The sequence below is a fragment of the Triticum aestivum genome, chromosome 3D, assembly GCF_018294505.1.
Source record: "Triticum aestivum cultivar Chinese Spring chromosome 3D, IWGSC CS RefSeq v2.1, whole genome shotgun sequence".
NCBI classification, from domain to species: Eukaryota; Viridiplantae; Streptophyta; class Magnoliopsida; order Poales; family Poaceae; genus Triticum; species Triticum aestivum.
In genome coordinates this window covers 316,524,786-316,536,559 of record NC_057802.1, presented here as the reverse complement: position 1 = coordinate 316,536,559, position 11,774 = coordinate 316,524,786, and positions in this window count along the sequence as shown.

Below are 11,774 nucleotides of genomic sequence, written 5' to 3'. Positions count from 1 at the left end.
TTTTGGTATATGATGGGAATTAGCGTGGGATAAAACTCTGCTCACGAATTAACAGGGTACCCCCGGGAAGAAATAGGTGAGAATTGGCTTCCTCAACTCCCATTCCCCTTCCTACTTAAACTCCCATTCCCTCTAACCAAACAGTGGACTTTTAATCTCCTCACCCCTCAACTCCCATTCCCCATCTCGAATTCCCCCGAACCAAACACGCTGTAACTCTCCTGTCAAAGCATCTTACAACCGATTGGGCAAATTTGGCCGAAAATTGACAGTTGAGCACGGGCACTTTGTGCTCATTATTTTGAAGTTCAAAAAACAAACCTGTACAGCTTGATTTTTTTTAAATGTACATGCATGTATAGCGGTGCAGTATAGGACGGTAGTGGTCTTCATATGCATCATGCAAAGAACCCGGCGAATCGATGGAGGGCTAACTAGGAAGCCCTCATCTACTATAATACTCCTACGCGTGGTAGGTTAGTTTCTTTCGGGGTTCTCACAATATATATCTCCATCTCCATGTGAAGAAGATTAACGATGGACGTGCGATGGCGGGTCATGTTCGCCCCGGATCTCATGGCGGCGCGCTCCATCACCTTCGCCACCGGCGAACTTCTTCTCCGGCAGGATGCTCTGCGCTTGGTGCTCCTCGATGATCGGGGCGTCACGGTGAACGCCCGATCCCTGCGCGTCGACGAGGTGATTGACATCAGGTACATCATTCCCTTCCCCTGTCACTTTGCTAGGGTTTGGGATCGTCTTCCCTCCCCCTCACCTACGGGCCGTCCGCCGGAGAGTCGGGGGACCGGCGCCACCGTGCGCGGCGAGTCGTCGTACTCCCACGGTAGATCTCATAATTTGGGGGCGGTTCATGGAGGCCGACTCGGTATCCCTCTCCTGGCCGGTTCGGGGATCCTGGGACGTCGACCGGCGGAAAACCGCTCCCCCTACCCGGATCTGCGACACGTGGGCTTGGGCGTATCCGACCGCCATGACCAGGCCGCGGCTAGGGTTCCGGATCCGATTCCTGGTATAAATCGCGACGCCGCTGCCTCTCGTCCCCCCATTTTGGATTGGAAGACTGCCTCCTTCACTTCTGGGAGAGGCCAGAGAGAGAGAAATCTAGGGTTCTTCCCTCCTTCTCCTGGTGGGAGAGGAAAATCCGTGGCGATTCTAGGTCTTTTGCTCAGGTTGTCTCATCCTTCCCACCTAGATCCGCTGTTGTTTCACCTTGCAAGCCACCTAAGATGAGAGAAGAGGGGTTCGGCGCGGGGCGGCATGGCCGCGGCGCGGGCCGTTTCAACCGTGGAGAAGGTCGGGGCCGTGGCGATGATGGTGGCCGCGGCCGTGCTGGAGGTGGCGGGGGGGCGTGGCCGCGACAGCCACGTCTGGACTCACAAGACGGCGTTGGGGGCCTCCTCCTCCACTGCCCCATCGGGATCTGGCAAGACGGGCTTCGATCGATGGGAGAAGGCTACAGGCTCGCAGCATGACCACCTAGCCCACCAAGATCGCTAGGGAGCGGATGGGGACGGCAAGAACCCTCGCAACGCCGACAAGAGTGCTCCTCCTGAAAAGATGCGTGAGCCTCCTTCTATCCCTGGTCAGCTAGTTGCTTCCTTTGAGATTTGTCAAATCTGCAATCATTCTGGGCACCCTACTGCTAAATGTCCTCAAGCCCTATGCGTTAGATGTAAAAAGAAGGGTCATCTTTCCGTGATTTGCACTGATTTCCTCCCCTGGGAATGCATACCTGCGATGTGCGCTTTCCAAGCCAAAGGGCAAGGTTTCCATTATATTCATGACTATTCTGTTAGCAGTCAGACTATGAGAGGATTGTTAAGGTCATTATCATGATTGTAGAAGGGGAGATTACCACTAAGCAGCTGGTAGATGAATTTGAAAAGTACATTGGGCAGGGGTGGAGATGCTCAGCCCACTTGATCGCTCCCAAGCAGTATGTGATGCGATTCCCTAATCAAAGGGAGGTGGATAAAGCTCTGTTCGTGGAATATATCCCTCTCAAAGCTTTGGGGGTGGTAGTTCGCATTACTCCCTGGTCTGAGGATGTAGAATCTGAAGGTTTGCTCGAAGTAGCTTGGGTGAAAATCAGTACAATTCCCCCTAACAAAAGGTGTGATAAGAATGTGGCTTATGTTGCAGGGCTGGTTGGGGTGACCCTAGACATTGACATGTCGACACTCAACCGCCCTTCCTCTGTGCGGGTCAAGCTGGGGTGTCGTGAGATTGATAAGCTGCCTACCTCGGCTGAAGGCTGTTTAGGGGGTCGTTTCTATCGTTTTCAATATTAGGTGGAAGAGGTTTTGGTGAGAAACACGATCGGAGAGGAAGAACCTGTGCAGGTGCCGCACTACGCTGGTCAGAAAAATACCACTCCCAAGCGTAAACGGAATGAATCACCTCCTAAAGAGGACAACAAATCTTCTGATAGGAATGATAAGAACAAATCCTCCTCGTATCGTGGTGGTAAAGCCTGTCGCTTGCCATCACCTAAGGACGAGGATTATCTTCCTGCTGACAGTGCCTCTTCTGAAAGTGAAAATAGTGGTGTCAACAGCCCACTGCTGATCAAGAAAATGGCCCTGGAAATGACTGTTGATCACCAGCTGGTTGATTATTTGCTTCCTTCAAGTGACAACCATAAGCATGATCCTGTTGATCAAGTGGCTTCTAGTGGTCAGACTCTGCAGGTGAATAATCTAACTGATGTTGATCCTCCTATTTCTGCTTCTACAACCTCTAACTTAACTCAGATTTCTGAGGTGATGGGAGACGCTGAACCAGACCTGAAGGTTTCCATGGACTACACGGTACAACTCCCTCATCCTGACTGCGAGGAGATCATTCCTACTCCTCCCCTTGCACCAGAGTTGCATCTTCGATTCAGTCAGCACAATGCCCATCTCCAGCACGTGAACATGGAAACCAGAGCTGCGAATCTGATCAATGCCAGAGATATGAAAGGTAAATCCAATCTCAATGACAAAAATGCCTTCGCTGCTCTAGCTGATTCTGAAATTATTAGTCGAGCTTCTAAGATGGGTGTCTTGATTTCTGATAATGATTTTGCTTGTGTTGACATCCTGAGAGAATTGGAAATAGTGAGAGCTAATTTGGTTGATAAGAATTCTAACACTCAGGAGAATTTAGTTAATGAGGAGGTGTTTATCACTAATGGGCTGGGTAAAAATTCCCCCCTAAATCTGGCCTGGCTGGATGAGGATGAGTTTGTTAATGGCAAATTAGTGAAATCCAAATCTGCTAAGAAGAGCAAGAAAAAAGTGGAGGTTCGATTACCTAGGCCTGTGACTAGGAGTCAAAAGAAGAAAAATGACTCTGCTGGTGTTTCAGGTGACTCTACCCTGCTTCCTGGTAGGGTCACCAGAGCCAGAAAACAAACTACCCGTTCCAAATGAGTGGTCTCATTTGGAACTGCAGAGGGGTGGGCAAGAAGGGGATGGCCACCTGCCTCTCTGATATTATTAGTGACCATTCCATCGATTTCCTAGGGTTACATGAAACCTTGAAAAAGGACTTTTCTCCCAAACTTCTTAGAAGACTTGACCCTTTTAGCTCTTTTCATTGGGAATGGATTCCTGCTATTGGTAAATCTGGGGGCATCCTCTGTGGGATTCGCAGCAGCAACCTGGAGTTGTTGAAATGCATTAAGGGGAAATATATCTTATAGTTGAATGTTAAAGATCTTAGAACCAAAAAAATTGGAGTCTCCTGGTGGTTTATGGATCTGCTCATGAGGAGCATAGGGAGGATTTCCTGATGGAACTGGCTTCTTTCTGCCATAACACTGATATCCCTTATATTGTTGGGGGCGATTTTAACATTCTGAGACACACTGGTGAGAAAAATAAAAAGTTGCATAGGTCCAAATCAACTGATCTTTTCAACTCCATCATCAATACTCTAGGCCTTAGGGAAATTTATATGAGTGGGGGGAAGTACACCTGGTCTAACAACCAATCCCACCCCACACTCGAGAGACTTGATAGGGTACTAATGTCTGACTCTTGGGAGGAACTGTTCCCCATGGTCTCCATGAGAAAACTGGTCAGAGAACTATCTGACCACAATCCTCTCTTGATATACACTGAAGGGGAAAAGAGAGCACCTACTAAAACCCGGGAGTTTCGCTTTGATCTCTCGTGGCTAAAAGATGACAGGTTTTTTGACCTAGTGGCTAACATCTGGAACAGAAGGGTCGTTGCCTCGGACCCCATTGATATTCTAAATATCAAGCTCAAAAGATTTAAATCTTATTTCAAGGGGTGGGGCTCGGATAAATTTGGTCACGCCAAAAAGCGAAAAGAGGACTTACATCTCGAGCTTGAGTTACTGGAAGAGGCAGAGGAGGAGGGTCCACTCTTGCCTGAGTTATACTGTAGAAAACTCGATGTGTGCTTTGAGCTTCATGAGCTGCTAGCTGCTGAAGAAATTTATTGGCTACAGCAATCGCATGAACGCTGGCTGCTTAGGGGAGACCGTAACACGGACTATTTTCACAAGATAGCTAATGCCGTAAACGAAAAAATACAATCCATGCTCTCAAATATGGAGAGGTGGAGATCGAGGGCACTGATAACTTATTGGCCCATGCCGCTAACTTCTATAAAGAACTCTTTGGTCCGGCTCCTGGAAATCTTTTCCACATGGACCCTGGTATCTGGGAAGACAATGAGAAACTTTCGGCTGAAAATAATGCATACTTGATTAGAGAATTTTCTGAACAAGAGGTCAAAGATGCTTTGTTTGACATGGATGTCAACAGAGCCCCGGGGCCTGATAACATTCCTGCCGAATTTTATCAGTGTTGCTGGGATATAGTAAAAAATGATATCATGCGGCTTTTTGACAGCTTTCATAAGGGCACCCTTGATGTTCAGCGTCTTAACTATGGCATCATTACCTTACTTCCTAAAATCTCGGGGGCCGACCGCATCCAGCAATTCCAGCTGATTTGTCTTCTCCGTTGTCCCTACAAGTTGATCACCAAAGTAATGGATAGAAGAGTGGCTAGGTATGTTGATATTCTCATCAGTCCCACCCAGAATGCCTTTGTTAAAGGCAGGAGCATTATGGATGGGGTGCTGGCCCTCCATGAACTCCTGAATTATACTCATGTCAAGAAGAGGGTTGGGGTGATTCTTAAACTCGACTTTGAAAAAGCATACGACAAGGTCAATTGGGATTTCCTGTTGGAGTGTCATAAACTCCGAGGTTTTGATCCAAAATGGTGTGGTTGGGTCAAGCAAATCCTACATAACGGCACGGTTAGTATCAAACTTAACAATTGTGTCGGACCTTATTTTCAAAGCGCCAAAGGGGTGCGACAAGGGGACCCCTACTCACCTTTCCTGTTCAACTTGGCCATGGAGTGCCTTACTAAGATGATCAAGAATGCCCAGAAAAGCAATCTCATTGTGGGGCTGGCCTCGGACTTAATTCCTCATGGGGTTGCGGTGCTACAATATGCAGATGACACGATCATCTGTCTGGAGCATGATATAGAAAAAGCTACCAATCTTAAACTCCTGTTATATATTTACGAGATGATGTCTGGCCTCAAAGTTAATTTTCATAAAAGTGAGATTTTAACTGGGGGGGATGCCCAGATTACCAGAGCTTATGCCGATCTCTTCAATTGTGACATAGGTCAATTTCCTCTTAAGTATTTGGGTATGCCGGTTAGCTTCACAACTCTTAGAAATTCTAACTGGGAATTCATTGTCGACAAATACCTCCTTAGATTTGATGCGTGGGTTGGTAACCCTGCCTGTATGGGTGGGAGACATACCCTGTTAGACTCGGTAGTTACTCAGCTATCTCTGTACCACATGTCTATGTGGCTGATGAACAAAACCTTCGTGGAAAGGTTGGATAAGCATAGGAGGAGATTCTTCTGGCAGGGGTGCAACAAGAAATGGAGATACCACCTGGTCAGATGGAATAGAATCTGCAGATATAAAGATAAGGGTGGGCTTGGAGTTAAAGATTTACGCAAGCAGAATATTAGCCTTATGCTTAAGTGGTGGTGGAAGTTAGACACCCAGAATGGGATCTGGCAAGATATTGTCAGGGCTAGATACTTGCGTGATCAAACTATTGTCACCGTGGGGCCTCGTTTCTCTGACTCACCCTGCTGGAAAAAACCTGCTGAAAATTAAGAACTTATATATGATAGGCAGGAAAATCCATGTGGGGGCCGACAATCTGACCAGGCTTTGGAAAGATTCTATCAATGGGCTGGCTCCCTTTCAGGAACAATTCCCCCGCCTATTTGACATATGTGTCGATCAGAACTGCACTCTGGATAAAATGGGGGCTGTAGTTTGTTCCAGCTTCTTTCATAGAAGACTAGACCCAGATCTTATGGATCAATGGGCTAATATCCGCGATCAGGTCCGCGGCATGCGCCTGTCGGACGCCCCTGACTCTGTGTACTGGGGCCTGAACAAATCAAGCAACTACACTACAAAATATATGTATAAGTGGCTCGAAAAACCCCTTAGTGGGTGCAACTTTAGATGGATTTGGAAGGCTAAGATTCCGCTTAAAATCCAGATCTTCCTTTGGCAACTCTCGCAAGATGCTGTTTTAACGAGGCAAGTGATGCGACAGCGCAAGTGGCCAGGGAATCCAATGTGTTCATTCTGCCAGCAAGTTGAAACCTCTCAGCATTTGTTCTTTGATTGTCCTGTTGCCAGGGTTGTGTGGTGATGTCTACTACGCAACCTTCTTCTTGTAGATGTTGTTGGGCCTCCAAGTGCAGAGGTTTGTAGGACAGTAGCAAATTTCCCTCAAGTGGATGACCTAAGGTTTATCAATCCGTGGGAGGCGTAGGATGAAGATGGTCTCTCTCAAACAACCCCGCAACCAAATAACAAAGAGTCTCTTGTGTCCCCAACACACCCAATACAATGGTAAATTGTATAGGTGCACTATTTCGGCGAAGAGATGGTGATACAAGTGCAATATGGAAGGTAGATATAGGTTTTTGTAATCTGAAAATATAAAACAGCAAGGTAACAAGTAATAAAAGTGAGCGTAAACGGTATTGCAATGCTAGGAAACAAGGCCTAGGGTTCATACTTTCACTAGTGCAAGTTCTCTCAACAATAATAACATAATTGGATCATATAACTATCCCTCAACATGCAACAAAGAGTCACTCCAAAGTCACTAATAGCGGAGAACAAACGAAGAGATTATGGTAGGGTACGAAACCACCTCAAAGTTATTCTTTCCAATCAATCCGTTGGGCTATTCCTATAAGTGTCACAAACAGCCCTAGAGTTCGTACTAGAATAACACCTTAAGACACAAATCAACCAAAACCCTAATGTCACCTAGATACTCCAATGTCACCTCAAGTATCCGTGGGTATGATTATACGATATGCATCACACAATCTCAGATTCATCTATTCAACCAACACATAGAACCTCAAAGAGTGCCCCAAAGTTTCTACCGGAGAATCAAGACGAAAACGTGTGCCAACCCCTATGCATAGGTTCATGGGCGGAACCCGCAAGTTGATCACCAAAACATACATCAAGTGAATCACGTGATATCCCATTGTCACCACAGATACGCACGGCAAGACATACATCAAGTGTTCTCAAATCATTAAAGACTCAATCCGATAAGATTACTTCAAAGGGAAAACTCAATCCATTACAAGAGAGTAGAGGGGGAGAAGCAACATAAGATCCAACTATAATAGCAAAGCTCGCGATACATCAAGATCGAATCACCTCAAGAACACGAGAGAGAGAGAGATCAAACACATAGCTACTGGTACATACCCTCAGCCCCGAGGGTGAACTACTCCCTCCTCGTCATGGAGAGCGCCGGGATGATGAAGATGGCCACCGGTGAGGGTTCCCCCCTCCGGCAGGGTGCCGGAACAGGGTCCCGATTGGTTTTTGGTGGCTACAGAGGCTTGCGGCGGCGGAACTCCCGATCTATTCTGTTCTCCGATCGTTTTAGGGTATATGGATATATATAAGCGGAAGAAATACGTCAGGGGAGCCACGAGGGTGGAGGGCGCGCCCAGGGGGTGGGCGCACCCCCTGCCTCATGCCTCCCTTGTTGCTTTCCTGACGTGCACTCCAAGTCTCCCGGGTTGCTTTCCTTCCAAAAATAACTTCTCCAGAAGGTTTCATTCCGTTTCGACTCCGTTTGATATTCCTTTTCTTCGAAACACTGAAACAAGGGAAAAAACAGGAACTGGCACTGGGCTCTGGGTCAATAGGTTAGTCCCAAAAATAATATAAAAGTGCATAGTAAAGCCCATAAAACATCCAAGATGGATAATATAATAGCATGAATACTTCATAAATTATAGATACGTTGGAGACGTATCAGCATCCCCAAGCTTAATTCCTGCTCGTCCTCGAGTAGGTAAATGATAAAAGAAAGAATTTATGAAGTGTGAATGCTAGCAGGTGCATAAGTTTGATCAATGATAATTTCAATCACCTTTTCTAGCATCATTATATGTCATAACAGTAGCTCAACTCATAGAACTTTTCATGATCAAGTAACAAACTATTCACATGTTAAAGTATAGATCATAAACTTTCTTGAAAACTAACAAACCGTGTTATTAGTCATCAAACAATTGCAATTCATCTTATTTTCAGGAAGAGTCTATGTCAGAGCTTTGATTTAGCAAACTTCACATACTCAACTATCATTTAGTCTTCCATGATTGCTACCACTCAAAGCATATTTTTAGAACAAATAGTATTCATCGAACACAGAGAAAGATAGGGGCTTAATGTTTCGCCTCCCAACCTTTTACCTCAAGGGTAATGTCAACAGTAATAATTCATGATCAAATATATTTGAATGGCCATATATGCTTAGATCTTTCCATCACATGATGCTTGCCAACTAAAGAGTAGGTTGGAATGAGAAGGAATACTACTGACTCTTGCATAAAAGTAAAAGATAGGCCCTTCGCAGAGGGAAGCAGGGATTTGCAGAGGTGCCAGAGCTCGAAGCAAAAACAGAGATGAAAATAATTTTGAGAGGTATGCTTTCATTGTCAACATAACGACCAAGAGTTCCCAATATCTTCCATACTACATACATTATAGGCGGTTCCCAAACAGAAAGGTAAAGATTTTTACTCCCCCTCCACCAACAATCATCAATCCATGGCTTGCCCGAAACAACGGGTGCCTCCAACTAACATCAATCCTGGGGGAGTTTTGTTTGCAATTATTTTTGATTTGATTTCGATCTTTTGATCATGGGACTGGGCATCCCAGTTACCAGCCATTTTCTCGTGAATGATGAGCGGAGTCCACTCATCGTGAGAATAACCCACCTAGCATGGAAGATACTGCTAGCCCCTAGTCGCTACATGAGCGATTCGGGCATACAAAACAGATTATTATTTGAAGGTTTAGAGTTTGGCACATGCAAATTTACTTGGAACGGCAGGTAAATACCGCATATAGGTAGATATGGTGGACACTCATGGAAGAAACTTGGTTCAAGGATTTGGATGCACAAGCAGTATTCCCGCTTAGTACAGATATTTTGGCTAGCAAAGGATTCTAAATAGCAAGCACCACATGTTAGAGGATCCATAACAATATAACTTCTATACAAATATACCCAAGCATAACTCATTATGTTGTCTTCCTTGTCCAACTTCAACTAATTTGCTCAGGTTTGAAAATAATTAATGGGGCTCACAATCATAGAAGATGTCCAAGATAGTATATTTATATGTGAAATCTCTCTTCCTTCAATATTCTTTCATGAATTGTTCAAGTGACCAATACAATGTTTGCTAACCTTCAATAAATTTACCACCTCTACTTCTTATATGTGAAGGCATTACTCCCCATGGGAAAGGCATATGAAACATATATAATTTCAGATTTATGACATTCAAATCATTCAACCATTTACTCATAGGATATAAGTGAAGCACACGAGTAAATGACAAACTACTCCAAAAAGATATAAGTGAAGATCAATGAGTAGTTAAATAATTATGTAGCTATGTGAAGACTCTCTCTCATTTAAGAATTTCAGATCTTGGTATTTTATTCAAACAGCAAGCAAAGCTAAAGAAAATAAAATGACGCTCCAAGCAAAACACATATCATGTGGTGAATAAAAATATAGCTCCAAGTAAAGTTACCGATGAACGAAGACGAAAGAGGGGATGCCATCCGGGGCATCCCCAAGCTTAGGCTCTTGGTTATCCTTGAATATTACCTTGGGGTGCCTTGGGCATCCCCAAGCTTAGGCTCTTGCCACTCCTTATTCCATAGTCCATCGAATCTTTACCCAAAACTTGAAAACTTCACAACACAAAACTTAACAGAAAACTCGTAAGCTCCGTTAGCGAAAGAAAACAAAACACCACTTCAAGGTACTGTAATGAACTCATTCTTTATTTATATTGGTGTTAAACCTACTGTATTCCAACTTCTCTATGGTTTATAAACTATTTTACTAGCCATAGATTCATCAAAATAAGCAAACAACACACGAAAAACAGAATCTGTCAAAAACAGAACAGTCTGTAGTAATCTGTAACTAACGCAAACTTCTGGAACTCCAAAAATTCTAAAATAAATTTCTGGACCTGATGAATTTGTCTAGTAATAATCTACAAAAAGAATCAACTAAATATCACTCTCCAGTAAAAAGTTTTGGCTAATCTCGTGAGCGCTAAAGTTTCTGTTTTTTACAACATGATCATAAAGACTTCACCCAAGTCTTCCCAAAGGTTCTACTTGGCACAAACACTAATTAAAACATAAAACCACATCTAAACAGAAGCTAGATGGATTATTTATTCTAAACAGAACCAAAAAGCAAGAAACTAAAATAAAATTGGGTTGCCTCCGAACAAGCGCTAACGTTTAACGCCCCTAGCTAGCCATGATGATTTCAATGATGCTCGCATAAAAGATAAGAATTGAAACATAAAGAGAGCATCATGAAGAATATGACTAGCACATTTAAGTCTAACCCACTTCCTATGCATAGGGATTTTGTGAGCAAACAACTTATGGGAACAATAATCAACTAGCATAGGAAGGCAAAACAAGCATAACTTCAAAACTTTAAGCACATAGAGAGGAAACTTGATATTATTGCAATTCCTACAAGCATATATTCCTCCCTCATAATAATTTTCAGTAGCATCATGAATGAATTCAACAATATAACCAGCACCTAAAGCATTCTTTTCATGATCTACTTGCATAGAAATTTTATTACTCTCCACATAAGCAAAATTCTTCTCATTCGGAATAGTGGGAGTATCATAAGAGACTTGAATACTATAAATTGTTTCCACATTAAAAGAGTAATGTTCAGAAAAAGGGTAATCATAATCATGACAAGTTTTATAAATATAATCATCACTACTTTTTATAGCATAAGTTTCATCACAATAATCATCATAAGTAGCAACTTTGTTCTCATCATAATCGATTGAAACCTCTTCCGAAATAGTGGATACATCACTAAATAAAGTCATGACCTCTCCAAATCCACTTTCATAAATATTATAAGATTCAACATCCTCCAAAATAGTGGGATCATTACTTCCTAAAGTTGACACTCTTCCAAACCCACTTTCATCAATATAATCATCATAGGTAGAAGGCATGCTATCATCATAACAACTTTGCATATCAAAACTTGGGAGACTAAAAATATCATCTTCATTAAACGTATCATCCCCAAGCTTGGGACAA